The 23864-nt window shown below is 34.8% G+C and overlaps 1 protein-coding gene and 1 non-coding gene across 26 annotated transcripts in view; both read left to right on the top strand.

Moving 5' to 3' along the window:
• Adgrl3 (adhesion G protein-coupled receptor L3) overlaps positions 1 to 23864 on the top strand; it is a 735816-nt gene that overhangs the window by 139335 nt on the left and 572617 nt on the right. The window lies entirely within an intron of this gene.
• Positions 9004 to 9124, top strand: LOC138821141 (small nucleolar RNA SNORA40). The gene has a single exon (XR_011370079.1). It is a non-coding gene; the product is annotated as a small nucleolar RNA SNORA40 (small nucleolar RNA).

Genomic DNA, 23864 nt, shown 5'->3' with positions numbered 1-23864 from the left:
TTAGTAGTGAAACTTGCATATTTTTGAATGGGGAAAAATGATCTTAGATCCAAGCATAAGAGTGCTTATGCGTAAATTATTTACTGCTTAATGAATTCTTCCCGGTAATGATCATTATAGAAACTTTTTGTTGCTATTGTTGTTTCGTGCCAGTCCCAGGGTTTGTATTCAGGGATAGGATGCTGTCCCCGAACTTTGTTTTCTCAAAGCTAGTACTCTGTCACTTGAGCCACAACTCCACTTCCAACTTTTTAGTAGTCAATTGTAGATACAAGTCTCACTGTCTTTTCTGACTGGCTAGCTTCGAACCATGATCCTCAGATCTCAATCTCCTAAAGAGCTAGGATTACAGGTATGAGGCACCAGTGGCCAGCAATTATAGAAACTTTTTTAAAGGAAGTTTTTGGTAACATGCTGTTATGTACTTTTTATTCAGAGTATAACTTATTAATCATTTAAAAAAAGGTAATATTTTTTTATTTGAAGAGGACACTGGGTGGCAACATGTTTTATTTTGGGTTTTTTTGTACAATCTTAAATACTGTACAGAGGGGTAACAGTTACACGAGCAAGGTTTTCCTATCCAGCATTGTTGCCTCCTCCTTTGTTTTATCCCTACCTCTAAAAAGAATTCTAGGGCTAAAGCCAGTAGTCAATAGAATTTGTATGAGTTATAAGTCAAGATTCATATTACATTACAACAACAACAACTAATAATAATAATGTATTATTTTCAATTTGAGAAACTATGAGATTACTCAGTTTGGGGATTACTGGGTTAGGAGCAGTTTGTGTGCATAAAATTAGTGTCAAATCTGATTTGACACTATGACTTATGCTCCATTGCTTTGATGTGTTTCATTGTGGAATGATGTTAACAAATTAGCACAGAATGCAGTGCAGATGCTCTGTTAGAAGTAAAGGGTTTGCACTGGAACAAAGGCAAAGTCACTTTAACCTTGAGCATCAGTTTCAGAGTCTGATGATATGTAATCTTAACACATTTTGACAATTATGGGGTGTCATAAAATGGCTAAGATCAATCTAAATTTTGTTAATGCCAGTGATATGCAGAATGAGGCAGTTATATTTAGTATTGAGAAGCAATAAGTAAAACAACAGAAAATGCCAAAACTTAGATTAGCACCAGTCCTGGAAGTCCTAATTTTGAAGACAAAAAGTGCCAAACTATGTCACATAAGGGGGGGGATGGGAAGGGATGGTAAGGGGAAACAAAGGAGGAGGCAACAATCTTTGATGAGAAATGCACTCATTACCTTGCCCATGTAATTGTAAACCATCTGTACAGTATTTTCAAAAGAAAACAAAAGAAGAAAAAAAAGAAATATTTGCCCAAAGCAGAAAATCCTTGAGACATTATAGCATCATGCAGATACCATGGTCTATACTTGTACTAATCTGTGTAGCCTGTAAGTGTGAAGAGTACTTGTGACTGGTTGTACAAGTTTCCTAGGACCCTAAGTCACATACTTTGGGCATGTAAGAAACCATAAGAAATTTCACTGGGAGGAGAAATTTCCCCTAGTATGGTAATGAAGAGAGTTGTACAAAACACTGTATGTGAATTTCATTATGTGAACAAAAAAAAAGTCCAGCTCTTCAGGAGGAAATATATATACATATATATATGTGAATACATACATATATATATATATATATATATATATATATATATATATATATCCCTGCTACCAAGTAGAGAAGTATGTTAATGTTTTTTCCAGGGATGAAAAGACTTTCTGGAGCTCTAGGAAGGCACATTAGTTCTTTCCAGATAGTAGGTTTCCATTCAATGCATTATTGAAATAATATTATTTCAATGGTACCATTTTGGTTTTTAGCATATAACTCACAACTGTTTGGGTTGGTGTTCTGAACTATAAGCCTGTGGTATGATGCCTAAGTTTGCTGAAATCTAGAAAACAAATGTAACGTATGCCTATGTTAAAACCTAGACACCTAAGAAACTCCTGGGAAAATAATGAATCCACTAAAATAAATGAATCTATCATGGTGCTTTACATTTTAATAAGTTGAGCACAGAAAATCTTGCATATTCTGTCAGGAGAAAAATGAACTCTTCTATTATTTCCCAAACCAGAGTGTAAAAGATTTATTTACCAGTTTAGTTCATTAGCCCATTGTTTGTATAACTTCATGAATCAATTGATAACATTCTATATCAGCAGAGTTTGCTTTCATCATAGTAAAGTACCATGCAACTTGAAATTATTATTAAATTTTGGTATCAAGTGGTAGTTGCTCAAGTGTATAATATTAACTACTGGGGCTGGGAAGGTGGCTCAGTGGTAAAGCACTTGCCTTGCATGCTCCAGGCCCTGGGTTCCTTTCCTCAGCACCACATAAGAAAAAAGCCGGAAGTGGCACTGTGGCTCAAGTGGTAGAGTGCTAGCCTTGAGCTGAAGAGCTGAGGGACAGCGCCCAGGCCCAGAGTTCAGGCCCCACGACCGGACCCCCCCAAAAAAAAATTAACTACTCAACTGGCTGAGATCTGAGGATCATGATTCAAAGCCAAGCTAAGCAGAAAATCTGTAAGACTCTTATCTCCAATTAACCACCAAAAAGCCAGAAGTTAATCTGAAACTCTAACTACCCACCTATTAGGTTTAAGCCCCAGTATTGCCACAAAAAATGAAATGAAAGCATTATTAAATATATTTATCCATATTGTTTTTGTATCTGTCTAAACATGCTGTATTCAGGTACTTTTTCTTCTAACTTTTCTAAATAGTCTGTTAGTGAATTACTCTACCCCTAATATCATTTCTTATTTACCTTTTTAAAGGAAAATACACTGATTTATTAATGTCTCCTCTTCAGCTAAAATTGGGAACAACCTTGAATATTTTTAGCCCTTTTTCTAAACTTACAAATTCTGTTTAATAACAAAACAAAAATGAATATCAAAATGAATAAATCACATCAAGTCATACACAAACCTCAGAGACAGACCCTTTTTATTTGTGTATTTATATCTGAATGCTTTATTAAAAAGTGATCATGATATGATTGTATTCTCATTTAATTGACTCAACTTTGCATATGATTATGTTACAAAATTTGAATTTGCAAGGATAAATTTTGTATGTGTATTGAAACATTTTTTACTTTTTACTTTTTTTTTTTTTACTTTTTGATGAAAGTCGTTGTGCTTTTTAAACTTCTAACCTTTCTTCCCCTATTATGGCAATCGATGTAATAAATGTTCTTTTTTTATTGTGAAAATACTGTACAGAGGGGTTACAATTACATGGGCAAGATAATGAGTACATTTCTTATCAAGCATTGTAGCCTCCTCCTTTGTTTCCCCTTCCCATCCCTTCCCATCCTCCCCCCCCCACCCAATCCTCCCTGCTCCCCCCACCCCCCACCAAAGTTGTAAAGTTTGTTTTCGACATAATGCATAACGACTTGTACATCTCATTGTTGCAATGGGTCCACCTGTATCCCTATTTAAACGATTTGTTTTTCCCCTTTCCCTCCACAAATTATATCGACATTAAAGCTACCAGCACAACTGTTTATTGCAGCATTATTTACTATAGCTAAGATATGGAACCAACCCAGATGCCCCTCAGTAGATGAATGGATCAAGAAAATGTGGTATATATACACAATAGAATTCTATGCCTCCATCAGAAAGAAGGACATTGCCCCATTAGGAAATGGAAAGGCTTGGAAAAAATTATATTAAATGAAGTAAGCCAGGCCCAAAGAAACATAGGTCCCATGGTTTCCCTTATTTGCAATATCTAGTAAATGTTCTTTATTATTGCAAAGCAGAAGGGTGAAAAAACATAGGGTGTATCCAAATGAATAGCCTGGTATTGGTGTCAGAATACATGTATACTACTAGAATAATTTATCAGAACTTACATTTTGTAGTAGGTGGAAATATAATTGTCAAATCTTACAAGGGAGAATTAAGATTATTTAATGAGTAAACATAAATTTGTACAAAAAAGAAAGCTAGAATATGAGAAAGGACTAGTCAGAGGTTGATATATGATAGATATAATAATGAATTTAAATACCTAAGTAAATCATGTTCATACCCTTTTCTTTTATTAGGCAGTGTTTCATATTCTAGAAGATATCACAATCTGATAAATCTATGTTTTACTATTCAGCGATTTATTACTAAAATAAATTACTCCTGTGTCTTTTACTACAGCAATTAGCTATGTCTTTTTTAAAGAATAGAGAAATCTGCAGTCAATTCCAATATTATAAAACTAAAATGAAAGTTTAAAATCCAGGATTTAAAAAGTTAACACTATTATTTAAAACCATGGTTTTCATTTCTTGTCAGAAGAAAAATTTTGAGTTTAGATGATAAAGTGTTAGGAAGTTATTTATGGTATATGGATTTAAATTAAGTAACTTAAAATATTTATCTTATTTGTAGTGCTTAAGAAAATATCATGATTGAACAATGTTTTTCATGAAAAGTTTCTGGTTGCAAATGTATAAAATTAGTAGCACTATCTAAAAAATATATATATATATATATATATATGAGAATATTACAAAGTACAGAAACTTAATAATAGACTTTTGTTACTTCAAAATATTTTCTGTCAAATCCAGGATTCCTTCCCCCTGTGATTAATCTATTTATTTGTTTCTTTGTGTCCATGTTGGGACTTTGAACTCAAAGCCTCATGGTATTGCTTTCATTAGTTTTTTTTTTTGGTTGTGTTGTTTTGTTTGTTGTTGTTTTTTCTCCAGTCATGGGGCCTGAACTAAGCCAGGGCACTGTCCCTCAGCTGTTCAGCACAAGGCTAGAGCTCTACCACTTGAGCCACAACACCACTTCTGACTTTTTCTGCTTATGTGGTGCTGAGGAATCAAACCCAGGGCCTCATGCATGCAAGGCAAGCGCTCTAGCACTGAGCCACCTTCCCAGCCCCTGCTTTGATTAGTTTTTAATTAAAATGTATCCCTCCTATTTAAGCCATGTGAGCACTTATGGTTTTATGCTCTAATTGGAGTTAAAAGTCTTTTAAGTATATCTGCTTGGCTGGTTTTGAATCAGGATCCTCAGATCCCCTCCTCTTGAGATTTTAGTATTACAGGTATGAGCCACCAGTGCCTGTCTTTTGTAATTTTTAACATTGAAAACAATGTTCTATGGGCAGCAGATAAACAATGCTTAACATTTTTTTTCCCCAAGGACACCATGTCAAACTTTCAAGTTGTTTAGTTGTTTGTTTGTTTGTTTACTACAGAAAATTTAGCATAACAATAATAATTTGTTTGTTTTATTTTATTATTTTAGAAAAATTTGATGCTTAGATTAGGCTGTCCACAAACTTGCAATCTCTTGCCTTACTCCCCTAAGTGCTGTGATTACAAGCATGTAACACCATGCCCAGAAAAGTTTATTTTAGCATTTAATGTCTCCTTCCTAAAGACTGATTCTTCATGTAACATTTACCATATTGTCAAATACTGTGTCGCTTTACAAACTTTGATTGCATCCCTATTGAAAATTATATCAAATGCTTAGTGGTAGAGTGCTTGTCTAGCATGCATGAAGCCCTGGGATCAATTCCTCAGTACCACATAAACAGAAAAAGCTGGAAGTAGCTCTGTAGCTCAAGTGGTAGAATGCTAGCCTTGAACAAAAGAAGCTCAGGGACAGTGCCCAGACCCTGAGTTCAAGCCTTAGTCCTGGCAAAAGAAAATAAAAAAGCATAAAGAAAGAAAGAGAATAAAAGAAACAAAGTATGGAAGGAAGTAAGGAAGGAATGAAAGGAGGGAAGGAGGGAAGGAGGAAGGGAAAAATGGCATTACATACATATATTGTTTGCTTGTTTTTTGCCAACATACCCTTAGTAGCTGTCTTTTAAGTGTAACAAGGATTTAAAATAATGCTTAACCCTTTGAGTGAAGTATTAAAAATATTAGATTTTGTTCTTGTCCATTATACTGTGGATCCAAAGGGCTTTGTTCTCTCTAATATGCTTCCCTGGCTCTGAAATTAGTGCCTTGTTCTTAGTAAACAGGTGTTAAATGAATCAGTAAATAAATGAATGAATGTTAGAGATAGTGTTTTTCACCTTTCACTTTCCAAAAATAAGCCTACTTTAAACATTTCAGTTTATTCTATGATATTTATTTTGTATACACCTAAAACCAGGATATTATGTAAACTTTGTAGTTGGCCAGAGGAATATCTAGTTTTTTTTTAACATTTATTAAGTTCACAATTATATCAATGTTTAATATTGACTGGTGATGCAGACATTACAGATAAGAAGAAGACAAACAAAAATGTAAGATGCTAGTATGAGTTTAAAAAGTAAGTGGCAGATCTTAACATCCTTGGATCAAGAACCTGTATATGTAAGATTTCCACTTAATTTAGCCATTATCATGCATTTTGTACTTTCAATTCTGTGTAGAAGAATAATTTATTTTTATGTGCCTCCCCCAGATATTCTGATAAAAGTATTCTCATTCAGCCAGGCAAATTTAGACCTTCATAATCACATCTTGGTAGAAGTCTGAAGTGAAGAGTAGCAAAGCATGCTCTGTTATTCCTAATTAGTACATTAGTAGGAACACATAATGATGTAAGTGAAAAGTTATGAATTGAACTTATTCAAAACCTTTTAGAACTCACACTTACAACTCTAAATAAGTAAGCTCAGGTTAAAAAAAATCTTAACAAAGAAACCACAACTTGGATACTTTAGCTCAAGGTTCAGGTTCTGGTTCTTGCAGAAAAAAATTGGATAGAAAGAGTTGTAATTTATTTATGTACTGTTTTGAATAAGTATTTAAGTAACTCTGCAATTATGGAAGTAAATGTATTTGTACAGATGTCTATGTGATGTCTGTTTTGTGTGTGTGTGTGTGTGTGTGTGTGTGTGTGTGTGTGTGTTCATCCATGTGTAGCACTTTTACACTGTGTTCCTGTCTTTAAGGCATTTTAAATTCATGTTATGAATTTTCATCTATGGAGATTGTGCTTTCCAAGTTCATTTAGATTTTGTAGACTTGTAGGTTGTGGATTTTTTTTAATGCATAAAATGAGCATCCATATGTGTTCCAAGTTTCTCCTTATGAATGTGTCTTAATAAGTAACTGTGTTTTCCAATTCACATTTTTGTTTTTGGTCTGTTGTGGGGCTTGAACTCTGGGCTTGGACGCTGTCTCTGCACTCTTCAGCTCAAGGCGAGTGCTCTACCGCTTGAGCCAGAGCACCACTTCCAGTTTTCTAGTGGTTTTTATTGGAGGTAAGAGTCTCACGAACTTTCCTGCCCGGGCTGGTTTTGAATCACGATCCTCAGATCTCAGCCTCCTGAGTAGCTGGGATTACAGGAGTGAGCCACCGGAACCAGGCTATCCAATTCACTTTTATATTAATGCTTATATTATTAGCTTACATGTTTTGTAATCAAACAACTATGAGCTGAGTATCACAAGGCATAACTGCTGTCCAAGCTGCTGCTAAGGAACTGAGATCTGAGTATTATGGTTCAAAGCCAGCCAAGATTTCAGAGAGGAACTGGACAATTAGTGATGGAATCCTAAGCAGCCTACTTACATCACTCATTCTATTAGTCTATAAACCATGCCATTTCTAGTAAATAAGGTATTTATGTATGTAGAAGATCTATGTATACACAACTGTACATTTCAAAATGGACTTCAGCATACACAGTACTTGTAGAAATGAAGAAAGCATAAATCTGAAAAGAAATGTTAATAGCCAATGTTTATACGGAAAATAGAATATGGAAACAAAAGTACCATGTATTTTACACCCCATATTCATTTCTTTATTTCTCTTAGCCCATTAGGGAGAGAAAAAAAGAGAGAGATAGCAAGAACTTGCACATGCAATTAATGACCCAAATAGAATATATCCTTTGAACTCTGACTCAATAAGCCTTTTGGAGTTATATAAAAATTTTCAAAATTATTAATCAGGTATGTGAATAATATGCCCATTACCTCTGGGTTCAGAGAGGCCGGGACAGTAGGTTCTAAAGAAATTACTATGATTTATTAGTAGTTACAAGTCATATCCATTTCAATTTATCAGCATGACCTTGCTGAGTCTCTCTCAAGATATTCTAGAGTTCACCTTGAGCTCCTATTCTACATTGGTTCAAATAGTGGCATAGTTCTTTGGCTTTTTTTTTCTGTTTTCAATTTATAGTTGTTACAGTAGGGCAGACTGTGGTTTCAACATTTTTTCAGTCTGAATTGGTCAGAATATTTAAGGCCAGTGGACCAGAATAATATGTCTTTGGTTCTTTATTGAAATCTGGAAAAGAAGAAAAAATAGAGAATAGGTTCATTTTATAAAAATAGGATATTGTGTAAGCCTTTACTCTAACACTAATTCTTTACTTCTGGGTGATGTTATTCAAGACATTTAACTAAAGTTCATCATTCTCATTTTCCAACTTGGCAAAACAAAAATGCACCATGTAGAAATGTGTAGAAATGTCATAAAGATCTAATAATATAAAATATTTTTATCAACTGCAAACAGGTCCCATGTCAGTGTAGTATGTTCCTAGAGTTGAATTTTTGTAATATCTTAGGTCAATTTAAATACAGGTCTCTAGGAATTCACACACGGTGAGACGAAAGGAGGATATACTTAGGAGAGGAACACAAAAGTGCAATACCTGTGTACATCTGATCATATAAAATAATATTTATCAAAATAAACTCCAGGAAATGGAAACATGAATTTTTTTCTTTATTGTTGTTTTTGTTTTCTTTTCCATATATCTTGTTGGTTTATTGTTTGTAAGGAGTTTGGGGAATACAGAAATGGAGGGGCAAATGTGAACAAAAAAAAATCTATCAGTGGTACTCACTGGACAATATGTTGAAAATAAACTATAAAACTACTGGGTGGAGACCAGAAGGAAAAAACTGTGAAAGAATGAGGGAAGGAGTGACATTGCCCAAAAAGAAATTTACTCTTAGAGCACTTGTGTGTGTTTAATTTGTAACAAAGCCTTATAGACGGGTGTAAACAGTAAATCCTCTTTTGCAACCCAGAACTCCTTGCTGATATGAGATTTTGGTACATGTAAGAAAGGATATGATTCCTACAGCAGTTGGTATTGTGAGGGATTGTTTACTCAAACAGGATGCTCTTTAGAATAAAGTTGATGTAAAAGCAAAAGAAAAGAAAGAAATGAACTCTTTATCTAACTTAAAAAACTGCAACCCCTCTGTACATCACCTTTATTATAATGATAAAAATGCATAAAGAAAATAATTCCTGTAAGCCTTTTCAAAACCATCTTCTGTTCAGAGACATATATCTTTCTGTATCTGTTGGCCATCATTTTTGATAAATTCTCAATCCTTCTTAGCAATGCATCTTTCACTCCACAGAGACTGAGTTGGCTCCTCCTGTGTATACGTAACATTGTTGCACTAGGTAAATGAACATTTTCCAAGTTTTAAAGTGATGGTAGGTATGAAATATGAAAACTGGAACTTTACCTATGTATTCAAATGTGGCAATTCTAAAATAAAATTGAATAGTTTTCATCTGTGTAGGGCATGAATATGCACTCTGTGTCCAGGTTCATTTGGACATGACTTGACTGTCACAACAAACCTGACCCACACTCACCTTAAGCACGTAGGCAGAGCTTAGCTGTTGAACATAACACCACTCAGCCTGGATATGACAGTCTTCCCAGGGGAGTTAGATACATAACAGAATAAAACCAATAGTAGCTTTCCAGTGGATCTTGGTTACATGTTCCCAGGGTAGAGATAATATTTATGTTACTGGTACTTAACTACTGAAGTGTAACCCCAAAGAGTCTACATCAAGTGCTCTGGGTGCCAGTTTGTCATCAGTGAACTAGAAGTCTTTTTCTGTTAATGCAATAAAAATTATTCCACCTATTAACAAGAAAAATCTAAGATTATTTTCTCACTGAGAGAAAAAAATTACTTATGTAACTACTGACCATATACAGAAGCTTTTTGTCATTTCCCTAATACTAATTGTATTTTCATGACATTTTTGTAAGCATTTTGTAGTTCTGCAGCAAAGCTGCAGAGTTCATTTTGTGGGAAATTTGGCAAAGTGCATTAAAGAGCATCTTCCGTTTTTGCTTCTTCATTTTCTTCACTTGGTTTCATTTTAAATTAAAAACAAACATAAAAATTTTCCTTGCAGTTTCTCATCTTGAAATGGCTTACAAGCACATTTTATCATTTATCATAGGCAGCAAAAAAGTCACATAGAAATGGAAAAGCAATTGAGTAACTGTGACTGGAAATACTTGCTCCTAAGAGTCGTGTTTCTCACTGCTTTGACTCAGCTTGTCCAAACATCAGGCAAGGTTACATCCTTGCATACTTTCTGGGTATATATCAGGTACACCTTAATGATTGGAAACTTGTTGATACAATTGACTACCCAAATATAGTGCTTTTTCCTGTGAAATATTGATTAGGTTTTGTATGTAAATATCACTAATTTAGTGAATTAAAATGGCCTCACTTTAAAATCTTTCCACTATGCCTTCAGTTCATTTGTTGGGATTTTGAAAGTTTATTTTTTCATGTTGATCAACTAATGACCATTCATTAAATAAATTATTTTTTATTTTTTTTTCTTTCTCTGCCTTTCGTGTTTTGCTTCAGTGGTGATATGCCAGTACAAGCACTGCTTTTTCCTTATTATCTTGGAGATGGAGCTGTTCTTCTCAGGCTAGCCTGAAACTTGAGATGCCACATAGCAGCCAAAAGGAGTAGCTAGGATGATTGGTCTCAGCTACTGGTGCCTGGCTCATAAATTACATTACATTAATGACAAATATAATATATTTTTCTATATTTTCTTTTGCATATAGTGTTAAGAATAATAGTACAAATACAAAAACTTTCCCCCAAAACAAACCGTCTAAATAGGGATACAGGTGGACCCATTGCAATAATGAGATGTACAATTCGTTGTCGAAAACGAACTTTACAACTTTCGTGGGGGGGGCGGAAGATGGGGGAGGCGGGGGGGGGGGGGGTTGGGAGGGGGTTGGAGGATGGGAAGGGGAAACAAAGGAGAAGGCTACAATGTTGATAAGAAATGTACTCATTATCTTGCCCATGTAATTGTAACTCCTCTGTACAGTATTTTCACAAAAAAAAAAAAAATAAGAAGAAGCAGCAGAACAATTGCCCAAGGGTTCCAGGAACACAACATAACGGTTTTGCAATCATCGAACTGTCAAACATGGACCAACAGTTCAGAAAAAGAGCAGTACGGTTAGGGTGGACTCAAACCTCGGTACATGGACCAATAAAAATTGACTATGCAATCTTTATAAATATTGACCAATCATGTAACTGAGTGGAAATCCCCTAAACTTGTTTGTTAAATGCTATAAAAGCTGTGCTGATTTTGTGCTCGCGGCCTTTTAGCATCACCGGTTACTGAATGCGAGGAGGACCAAGCTCGAGCTTGCAAATAAATGACTCTTTTGCTGTTTGCAAAAAAAAAAAAAAATGCTAATACAATTACAATTAAATAATGCATAAGTTTTGGGTTACATTGAATGAGAATAGCACAATTCTCTTTTTACATTGCCATATTAATGTAATGGGAAAATTTAGCTTCTTGCTGAGAATTATTATTATTTTTTGTTGATTTAGGGGCTGAACTCTGGGCCTGGACGCTGGCCCTCAGCTTTTCAGCTCAAGGCTATGCTCTCCCATTTGAGCCACAGCACCACTTCTGGTTTTCTAGTGGTTTGTAAGAGTCTCATGGACTTTGCTGCCTGGGCTGGCTTTGAACCATGATCCTCAGATCTCAGCCTCCTGAGTAGCTAGGATTACAGGCGTGAACCACCAGTGCCCGCTGGCTTCTTGCTGAGAATTATATCAGAGATAGAAACCTTTCTAAAACTAATAAACACTTAGCCAGTTTGGGAAGAAAAAAAAAAGGTGAAACTCGGAAATAAAATTCAACATATACAACATGGAGTATTTCTGGGAGAGAAATGACTCTAAAATAAAAACAGTCCACTGTGCATAATATATGAAAGAAACTTCAAGGCCTAAGGAAACAGTGTAGTTCCATGACGAAGGTGTAGACCTTAGAACAGTGGTCCAGTGTGAGCAATTTACTTTCCTTCCCTATTCTCATATAGAGCTATGAATATTTATGAGAATTAAAGGTAGTCACATTTTTTTTTTCTTTCTGTGACAGATACTTGACAGAAACAATTTAAAGGAGGAAGGATTTATGTTGGCTCAAGTTTTCAAATGTTGCAGTCCATGGTCAGCTGGCTCCAATAATTGGGGCCTGAGGTGCTGTGGAAGAGAACAGCAGAGTACTTATATCGTGGTAACCAAGAATTAAACAGGTAGAGGTTGGGGGAGATGAGAGGGAAGGAGGGATGAAGGGAGAAAGTGAAAAGGAGAGAGGGTGAAAGGGAGAGAGGGAGAGGGAGAAGCAAAAAGGGGCAGGGAAACAGATAGAATTCAAAGGAAAACCTGGATGATGGACTTACTTCAGCCAGGCCAAACCTCCTAAAGTTTCCAACACCTCCCAAAATAGCAGGACCAGGTGGGGATCAAGCTTTTAACATATGATCTTGTGGGATTTCACATTAAAGTCAGAACATGTGGTCATAATACTTTCCTGTATCTATCTTTATGTAAGCCCATCCATTCCCATTAGATTTTCATAGTGTTCATTTTACCAGATGTTGTTATTTATATTTTTTATTTTTTTAATTGTCAAGGTGATATAAAGAGGGGTTACCATTACATACGTGAGGCAATAAGTACATTTCTTGTCGAACTTGTTACCCCCCTCCTTCATGTTTCTCCTCCTTTCCCTCCCCCTCCCTCCCCCGATCATTTCCACATAAATTGACATTTTAATTCTAAATGATCATTTCCTTCTTTCTCAGTAACATATAATAGAATTGGTCTTTATAAAACTTTTTCTTCAAGTCTTACTAGTTCACCCACCTTTCCTTGTTTTCCTTTAGTTTATTGGAGAGCATCTTTCATAATTTTTAATAGAGCTTGGTAAGAAATGTACGTATTATCCTGCCCATGTAATTGTAACCCCTCTGTACAGTATGTTCACAAATAAAATAAAATAAAATTAAAAAAATAAAAATAAAAAATAGATTTTTTTCGATCAGACTTTTCAGGCTCCCCCATTTTTGAAATCCTCCAATCACAATCTTTGATGTTCTTTTTTTTCTGTCTACATTCTTCTCTTTTAAATTAACATGAAATTTCATCTAATTTCACATGATTCATAGATTTTAATTATAGATTTTAAACATAGACCATTCTGGTCCCCTGTATAAGTATGTAGGTACCTTCTCAAACATTCCCACTAAGGTTTTTAATAAACTCCTTTGAAGAATAAATATATCCACAATTAAACTTGCAGGCTGTGCCTACACTTTAAAAATAGCCTTTGCTAAAACCAGGACAAGAATTATATCACCCTTTGATTGTTGGGAAGATTATTGGCATGTCACTATGCAAAAGGGCTTAGAACCTTGAGTAGTTCTCTGTGAAGTTTGCTATTCTGATTATGAGTTGACTTAATGTGTAGAACATAGACTTTTGAAGAAATCATTTGAATTGATTTTATGTCTTTCTAATGAAAGAATTAGAAATGAAACAGAAAATGTTTGTTTGCTTATTTATTTATTTATTTATTTATTTATTTATTTATTTATTTATGTCAGTTCTGGGGCTTGAACTCTGGGACAGGGTACTGTCCCTGAGCCTTTTGTTCTCAAGGCTAGTTAGTGCTTTACTACTTGAGCCACAGTGCTGCTTTCGGCTTTTTCTAAATAATTTATTGTAGGTAAAAGTCTCATGTATTATTCTGTCCTGGCTGGCTTTGAACTGTGATTCTCAGAACCCAGCCTCCTGAGTAGCCAGGATTATAGGTGTGAGCCACCACCTATGTCAAGTGAAAAAATATTTAAATTGGCAAAAAAAAACACCCCACAAAAATCAGATCTTATTGTTTGCAGAAATAAGCAAAAATTGTGAAACACATAAAATTTCAGAAAAAATATTTAGAAATATGTTATGAAAAATGGTATGTGAACTGTAGTATGAAATTTATCCGGGGAAGGATGTAGATAATTTATGATATAAATAGATAATTGAAAATAATGTATATTTTCAACAAACAACTGATTATTTCCTGATTACTTTTGTTGTAATAGACCTCCATATGGAATACTAAAATATTATGTGCTAAGCTTTGTAAAGCTATTACAAACAAAAAGCTCCCTCTTCTCTTCCTTCTACTACATACATCACTACCTTTGATTCTCTTCTCTGTCTTTTAAACAAAGCATTTATATCATTTTTTTTTCCTAGAGCACATCAGGTTTGGAAAAAATGCAATAGGATGAATGAATGAGTAAATAGATGAAACCATTAGCATGAGTGGAAAATCAGAGAAGGACATTCTCAATGTGGGTCACTGTATGTCCAAGCAGGTGGGAGTTAGAGATGAGGAGCTTTAAAGAGACAGATATGGCCAACATTCAGTAATTATAGCAACAGTTATTGCTATGTGGCTTGTGCTATTTTCTCTGTAACATAACACTATCTTAATATCATCATACAATTTTGCATGGCTGTGTTGTGTATGATATTGCCATAAATGTAATGAAGCCACACTCTGCCTTTGTATGCTCTTGGAAAGCTTGACATACTTCCCCTTCAGGTGAATTTCTAGAAGCAATATTAAGCAGTAGAATACTTTCAAAGGACCACTCCCCTCAAAAGTTTATCTGGTAAAAGGAATGGAAGAGATGAGTACTACAGGTTGATAGCAATATACCCAAGCCACAGAGCATCATTAGAGTACCACTGTTATTCTAATGACTATTCCTCAGGTGCCCTCCTAATCTAAATTGATTCTCTAAATAATAAGAGTTTAAAAAAAAGTGGAGCTGTTGCTGCTGAGTTTATTTGACTTGTAGATCTCAATGGCAAAGAAAAACTTCAGTGTAGTCCAACAAGTACAGATTTACCAGTTTGTTTTATAATATAAGACCTAGTTCTCTTAGATCTATGAGTTTGTGGAAGGAACTAACATGGGAAGTGGAAAGGCCATATGACACACACTCAGTAAGCAGACGTTAATGTTCAAGAGCATTGGGACTAAACTGACATCGAGTGGCATCCCTGTTTATTGGTGGAAAGGGAATGTGGGCCGTACTTCATATTTTCAGTTGGTCCAGGCATAGCTCTTAGCTGGGCTGTTGGATGTCAGGAAGCCTCAGCTTTAGGATTAGCTAAGGCTTTGTTACATTTCACTTTAGCAGCAAATCAAAAATTGTCTCTGCTTCAAAACTCTAAGCAATTCCTAGGCTCCTGAAATAGAAAACAGAATATCCCCCCAGCCTAAAATGCTCAGCACCTTAGAACACCAGGTTTAAATTTTCAAATCTCAATCCCATGCTGAATTTTTTGTTCCTCTTCTTGGTCATCCCGATAACAAAGAATGATGAGTGTTTATCTGGTTTATATGGATGAGACCAATGATATATAGTTGAGATAAGCTGTAAACCACCTATTTTTTCATTCAACAACTAATCTTTTCTAGAGTTTACAATTTAACCTAAAATTCAACTGGGCAAGAGCACATGTTTAGCTGTTTGAAAATATAGTAGTCAGATTTTGTGGACTGGGTGTAAGTTTTAAGGAAAATTTAAAGAGTTAAAATGTGTGTGTGTGTGTGTGTGTGTGTGTGTGTGTGTGTGTGTGTGTGTGTGTGTGTGTGTGTGTGTGTGTGTGTGTGTGTGTGTGTGTGTGTGTGTGTGTGTGTGTGTGTTGATCTTAGACCTTAAATTTAGGGCCTGAGCACTATCCCTAAGCATTTTTACTCAAGGTTAGCACTCTACCACTTGAGCCACAGCTCTGCTTCTGCCTTTTTGGTGGTTAATCGGATATAAGTGTCTTACAGAGTTTTCTAACCTTCTGGCTTTAAATTGTGATCTTAGCTTCCTGAGTAGCTAGTGTTCAATAATAGCCACAACATGTTAAAGTATTATTTTAGAAGTAATGTTAGTTTATTTTCAAAGGATCAGTCTTTTTTATCAATATGTATATCATCACTAGAGATGCTGAAAAAGTTCTAGATGTCTATAAAGACACTAATTTTAAGGGACAGACTTTTTTTTTTTAAAGGAAATGCTTATTTAGCATTTTCCCCAATGGGAAATAACCAGTTACTTTGTATTTTTTTTACTCTCATATAATAAAATACAGATATAATGAAAAGCATCTTAGCAAATAAGATGGATTTGGGATGAATCCATTTTGCCTTCATCACTTAGTATTTAGCTCAGGATTTTAAATAGTAGTATGCCCTAAATTGGCTTAATTAGAATCAACTTGCATTTAATTCTTTTACTGCAATAAAGTAATCAAAGATATTCTATGTTTATTTGGTTTTCAATATGTAGGTAAGGCCTTCAATAAATTTATCTTTGTGTACTCCATTGGCCTTGTTAATATAAATTCTGTAGATTTTTATCTAATAATTGTTCTTGATTTGAGTTAGTTGGCCTCTTAAGGTCCTTATTTGCCATTGCTTTGGTGTTTTTAACTATTATTTCGATTCATATTGCTAACTGAAACTGTTGTGCACAGCAGAGTTTGCAGGATTGTGAATGCCCTGGGGGGCAGGAATAATGTTCAGTACACTTTAGTTGCCCTCCCCCCCCCCTTTTTTTTTGTTTTTGATGAAACATCACTTAAAAATCTTGTAAGTGTAATGTCCTTCTTATGAATTTAATTTTTTTATTCTTTTAGTGGAATGAAAGAAAGTGACATGCTGAAATACTGTAGAATTTAAGCACACTTGTCTGCCCTAGTAGTTCGTATTTTCTAATAATTAGAAGAAAAAGAGCATACACCAGGCAAAACAAATGATTTAAACCATTTCCCATACTGCACTGTTTACTTCTCGAAATATCTAGTTTATCTTTAATCTTGATGTTTTTACTCTAATAACCATAGCTAACTATTTTTCTACTTGTACTGAGCATGTAATACTCATCAACGAGAAGGTGCCTGGCTATATTCTACAGTATAGGCACTGAATTTCAAGTACTATCTTGAAGGAAAAAGAGCCACATAACATTCTGTACTTACAGGCAAGTGTAAAAACAAAGGAATGGACAATTTCATTGGCAAAGGAGGAAAAAAAACAAGACAAAACTTTTTCTCTAATTTTAGCTATTAGTATATTTTTTTCCTATATCCTGAATACATTCTTTGAAACAAATTGGCCACTGATAAGAGGAAGACAATTATAGCATTCTCAAAAGGAAGGCTAGGATACACACATACACACACACACACACACACACACACACACACACACAATTATCCTTTGAACTTTAGCAAAGTGTTAACTTAATTATCTCTAATACTAGTGGGACTTAGTGATTTATGACTAGTCTGAATCATTCATGAATATATCTTTGATTATCTAAGGTCATATTTGTATAGGTGAAAAAAAGTCATTTCCCGCCCCCCTCTTTTCCATAGTACTTAAGCTTGAACCTAAGACTTTGTGTGTGCTTGCCTAGCTTCTTTATTCACTTTATTCTATCACTTGAGCCACATTTCTAACCCAGAGGATTTTTGCTTGTTTTTCTGTGGTTGTGGGGCTTGAACTCTGGCCTTGGGCACTATCCCTCAGCTTTTCAGCTCAAGGCAAGCATTCTACCTCTTGAGCTACAGCGCCACTTCCGCTCTTTTTTTTTCTAGTGGTTTATTGAAGATACGAGTCTCACAGACTTTCCTGCCCGGACTGGATTTGAACTGTAATCCTCAGATCTCAGCCTCCTGAGGAGCTAGGATTACAGTCATGAGCCACCAGCTCCCGGTCCCAGAAGATTTTTTAGTAGAGAAAATTCTCTGGAAAAAAAAAATGGAATCAACTATCTCCTCTTACACTGGTGTCTGCCCTGCAGTCCAGTTTTTTCTAACCTTAGTAACAAAACTATATCCACATTTGTTTGAATGATTGTATCCACTTTCTCCAGAAAGCCAGGGTCTACTTCAGACATTTACTTGTTACAACTCAGTAAAGGAAAAATAAAATAATAAAATAAAAGCATTGCTAAAATTCATATGAAGACCTCTGTGGTGATTGAGCTTATTGAGTTTTAGTAAAGTGTGTTCTTTACAACACACACACACACACACACACACACACACACACACACACACACACACACACACACACACACACACACACACACACACACCACTCTCTGATCAGGTACCCAAATTTGTAAATTATACTGGTCTGATGTCCGATCTTAGATAAGGGGGTCATTACTGTGTAAGTGAAAGTGTCCTGTTTTAAAGACGTAAGTATTGAAGATGTTCTGCTTGAAATCTTAGAGTGAGCAAGAAAACTTTGTACAATGAAGTGGAGGCATTGTGGAAATGGGACAAAATAAAGAGAGAGAGCTGCAGAGCGAAAGTAGCCATGCACAGGAAATCTGATCTTTGATGTGTAAGCTAATCAAGTTTGGACCTTCAGCCAGATTTTTTTTTTTTTCACGTGTGCTGCAGCATTTTTTTTTTTTTTTAGTTCATCATCTCTGATCCCCTCCCTGCTTCTCTCATGCTTGGAACATTCCCAGAACACTTTGGCAGAGGTCACTGCTTAGAACCTTTTTAAACCTTTAGTTGGAATACATTATTGATTTTATTTAATGAGTAGGGAAATGAGAAGTTTTCAAAAAGAAGCACATCTGGGATTCAGTGTCTGCCCTGACAGTCAAAACTATGTAAACTTTAAACATTAAAGAGTCTACCAGTTTACTTGGGCTTCATATTTCCTGACATTTTAACCTTATGGATGAGAGATTGAAACCATTTTCTAGAACTGACATTCAGAAAATGTAAAAGTACACAGAGATGTAGTTAAAAATAAATCAATCATAAATCCATAGAAAATACTTGGTATAATCTATTGGCAAAATATTTTTTTCTTGAATGTTGAAAGGGTGACATTGATCAAGATAAATTGCATTCATAAACTGCTTTGTTAAATAGCAACTCCTTTGTACAACTACTTAAAGATGATGATAAAAAGGAAAACAAAAGAAAACGAAAAAAAACTGAAAATTGTTATATATATCCATATATATCTATATATGGATATATATATATATATATATATATATATATATATAACATGGTTTTCTTTGGCTATTTCCTTGATATATTATGTGATCATTGGAAATTAGAATATTTTATTTGTCCAGCTTTAATATTTAGGGAGGTAACATTTGATGGAGGCAGGAGAATAAATGCTAAAATGTTCTTTTAATATTAAAGCTTTTCTGCATCAGTGCATTTAAAAATTCCAATAATTGACTGGGCACCTTTGGCTCACACCTCTAATCCTAGTTATTCAGGAGGCTGAGATTATGCTTCAATGCCAGCCCTGGCAGGAAAGTCCATAAAACTCTTAACTAACCATCATAAAGCCAAAAGTGGAGCTGTGATTCAAGTGGTAGAGCTGTAGCCTTGAGAGAAAAAGTGCAGTGACAATGTGCTGGCTCTGAATTCTAGCCCCAGGACTGGCACACACACATAACCAAAAAAAATGTTCATACTCCAAATTGGGACATGAATTGGACCAATTTCCAGTCTATACTTCAGATGTAATTCTCATATGAATCAGCAAATGTAGTTCCTAAGTAAATCCTGATTTACACTGTGCCAAAGCCCATGTTTCAGCTTAAGTCCTATATGCCTATTTAATTTTGCCTAAGGAAGAATGATAGCTTAATGTAGATCTTAATTAATCAAAAGCTCATTATTTGTGTTGTGCTGTTCCTTATTTCATATGTGCTCTTAGAAAATTATATCCATTGCAAGATTACTGAAATTTCTCATCAAAAAAAAGAAAGAAAAGGAAAGAAAAGAAAAACAAAGCAAATGAAACTGAGCTTTCAAATGTGCTTTTAAATAGCAGTAATCAGAGCTGCTAGATTAAGATTCTATTTTGAAAATTAATTCTGTATGCTTTGTGGATTACAGTTTATTTCTGTTTCTTTTTATTTTTTAACAAGAATCTGGATACCAATAGTTCTCTTTCTTGATTTGAATCTTTTAGATTTTGAAAATTATTTATTACTGCAATTCATAATATTTTTACTGAAATTGAAGAAATGAACTTTGATGACTATAATCCCCATTTTACTTAAATTCCTTAAATACTTAATTATTGTTATAATTTTATTGCTTACAAAGAAAACTGTCCAATTCTTTGGAAATGTTTTTTCCCCCACAAAATGTTTAAATGTATGCCATGTTGCCAAACCATTATTTCATGATATAAATAATAGGATTGATTACAGTGTGTTTCCCTTAAAAAAGCAAGCATTTAAAAAGTAGGGAGTGTAGGCACATTTTATTATAATGAAGCTCGATAATTTCCATTATTACAGAATTTGGAAACCATGATTACGAAGCAAATATGTCATGTGTAATTACAATCATAGCCATTATAGGGAGTAAAAGCACAGGGAAATTAAATGATTATTTTTATATTGATAATTTGAAAACTATTTCTCATACAGAAAAAGAGAAGAAATATTGCTGTAATAATTTGCCTGGAAGCTCACCAAGTCTTCTGAAGGTGACACAAGTGGGCTGCTGGAAATCCTTTACTCCCGTTTTAATCCATTTTCTGGATGTACAGTTTCTATTGGGAATTAAGCCCTCCTATTGGTGACTGGCCCTACCTCTGACAGACACATCAATTGTATATTTGCCACCATTTCTCTTGTCCTAGAAATCTCATTTTAATGTGGGGTTAGACAGTCAAGTTCGAATGCCAGGAACCCTTCTTATAGTGGGCTGTTCATAGTAGGTTTTCCTCCGTTATTTTACTATAGGACCTCAGCAACCTGGTCCCTATATGCCAGAAATGCTAACGCCTGGAGTGTTAGTCCTCAGTCAAACTCCAAGAAGGAGGTACTTGGGACTGAAAGCTCCAGGATCTGCTGGAACGAGAGCTTAGGTTTTATATAGATAGCTCCTGATTTGCAGTAGTGGGATTTGTGAACTTTTGACTTCATAATGGTGCAAAATGAGAAGCATTCAGTAGAAAACTGTACTTCAGTATTTTTGAGGCTTTTTTGTCTTTTTTTTTTAGCCACATAGTAATTACTGTCTGTACTTTTCTTTTGAAATGCTAAGCAGGTGTACCAATGCTCAAGTCCCAGTCAAGCATGTGATCATGAAAGTAAACAAATAATCTGTCCAGTGAACTGTGCTCCTAATTTACTGTGTGCCTTTTGGTTGGGTAGCAGAATTAAACTCACTTTTTGGTGTTATGAGACTCTGGGTCCCTGAGTTTTACCACTTGGGTGATACCGTTTCACTCTCAGAGCTTTTTAAGTTTATTTTTCAGATAGAATTTTGGGCTTTCTGATTGGGTCAGCCATGGATCATAATCCTCCTACTTAAATCTCTAGAATAGCTCAGATTACAGATATGTACCACCATCCCAGATGGATTTTGAGATGAGACCTTACTAACATTTTGCCTAAGCTGGCTATGAACTATGATTTTCCCATCTCTTGTCTCCCATATCTGTAACTACAGGCATGAGACTCTATGACTGCCCCTTTACACACATTAGTTACTAACTATCTTTTCCATTTCTGATGAGTTTATTTTGGATACAATGTCTTCATAAGTAGAGGAGCATCTCTGTGCATGGACATCTGATTGATTAGGACATTACCATTTCCATGAGGACAGAGACAAACTCTATGGAATTGAGTACAATGTAAAGGAAATAAATACAAGTCCTAATTCTGGTTTGGATTTTAATAAATGAAATCTATCCTCTAGAACTGTGCATGTTTGTACTGCCCTAAACCTAGCTGTCATTCCTGAGGCAAAAGTATATAGATACTTGAATGCTCTTCCCTTTGCCTTCTCTGGCATTGTAGAATTGTAGTGGTTTGGTGTGGTAAATTATTCCATCCCAATGTTCTGTGAATTCAGACAGGAAAACTGGCTGTCATCACCACAAATTTCTTCCCCTTCTTGATATAGTTATAGCTTATGTTGATATTTATATAAGCAAAATGCCAGAAGTTTAACCATCTTTGTAAAACTATTGGGTTTCATGTTGATTAAGCTTTGTGGATTGTTCTACATTTGGGGTTTTCTTCAGCTCTGTTCTCCTAACAATAAACTTTGAATTGTCTATGCATTGTGAATGCATTTTAACTTTTGTAGACCTGTTGGCTGTTTGAAGTTAATTATAACATTTGTCAATGGGGAGGATACTCAAGAGTAATTCATCTAAATTTTGGATTAATAATTAACACACTGAATAAAATGGGATTAAAAATAATCATAGGATTTTGAATAATTAGCAAGTTTAACGGGACTTTTAATAAAGTTGGCATATTTTCCCTTCAGTGTGCCCTTCTTTTTTATTTTTTATTTATTTTTACTAACATATTTAGCTTATTCTTCTGTTTGTGTAATGGGAAAGCTCTAGCTATTGATTTGCAATCTTCTTTTCTAATGTAGGCCTATTGAGAGTTGTCTTTTTGCCTTTGAAAACTGTTCATCCTGCAGTTTATAATTCTCATATGCTAGGCTTTCATTTTCATTTTCTTCCACATTTCTGCTTGTAATTGCCCAATATTTTAGAACTTCACAAATACTTTGCTGTTCTTTGTCCTTTTCAAGAAAAGGAAGGAAGGAATGAGGGAAGCAAGCAAGGTAAACAAGCTGTAAAAGTAGATTTACTTAGCATTTCTGTAGCTGTTAGGTTCTTGGTCCTTAATGGAGAGGTGATATAACTTGAAGAAGTCAAAATTCGTTTTCCTAAGTAACTGTTACCGTGGTATGGAATTCAAAAATAGAAAAATACACAAAGAGATTTGAGAGTATCACAGAGCTATGATTGATCCTGTCTGTGGTGAAGTGGGTCTGATAATATCAGAGACTAAGTCATTAGCTATGCTTAGATATCAGAACGTATTTTTTAAAAGAAAAAAAAGATTTAATGAGTGATGATATTAGTAGGCTAGGCTGTATTGTACTTACCCGTGCTTTTACCTATGCTTCCTCAGATATGTAATCATTTTTAAGGTGACAAATGCCCGTTCTCCCAAAATGAGGGGAAAAAATAACTCACACAGTGGATATTTCCTTAACGCGAATGCTTTGTTTGTTGGAGCAATGGCTGTTTAGTGCAATTCAAACAGTTTCGGGTTTTTTAAGCTTTTTTTTTTTTAATTTTCCTGAAAACACAGTGGGATAGGGCATCCAGGACACACAATAATTGTCCTTGTGGTGTAAAACCCTGCTGATTGATTGAATATATGTGCATACTACTCGTTAGAGAAAATGCAGAGGATTCCCTTTCTTTGATATCCTGAAAACCTCCAAATATAATACCTTCACCAGTGAATAATTTCCAATAATTTGTTTTCATATTATATTGTAGTATATCTGATTTTAGTCAATAGTGATATTATGAAGCAGAACTCAATTTCAATTTTGTACTATTGATTTTCTGCTTCTTATTTAATTGTTTAGCCATTTCAGGCACGATGTTAGAATAGATAATAGTATCACAGTTTGGTATGTACATATTTATTTAATGTTCTCTTAAAGCAAATGATACTATATCCAGTGTATCCGGGTAATTATTAGAATAATAATTAATAGAATAATGATTTGCATCAAATTTTAAATAGAAAATTCAAATATTGATGTCACCTATTGTAGAGAATATTAAAATCCCAAAG

This window comes from Dipodomys merriami, unplaced genomic scaffold (assembly GCF_024711535.1).
Source record: "Dipodomys merriami isolate MVZ:Mamm:240054 unplaced genomic scaffold, mDipMer1.0.p SCAF_9, whole genome shotgun sequence".
Lineage (NCBI taxonomy): Eukaryota > Metazoa > Chordata > Mammalia > Rodentia > Heteromyidae > Dipodomys > Dipodomys merriami.
Note: the sequence above shows the minus strand (reverse complement) of the source record. Positions and strands in the feature narration are given on the sequence as shown.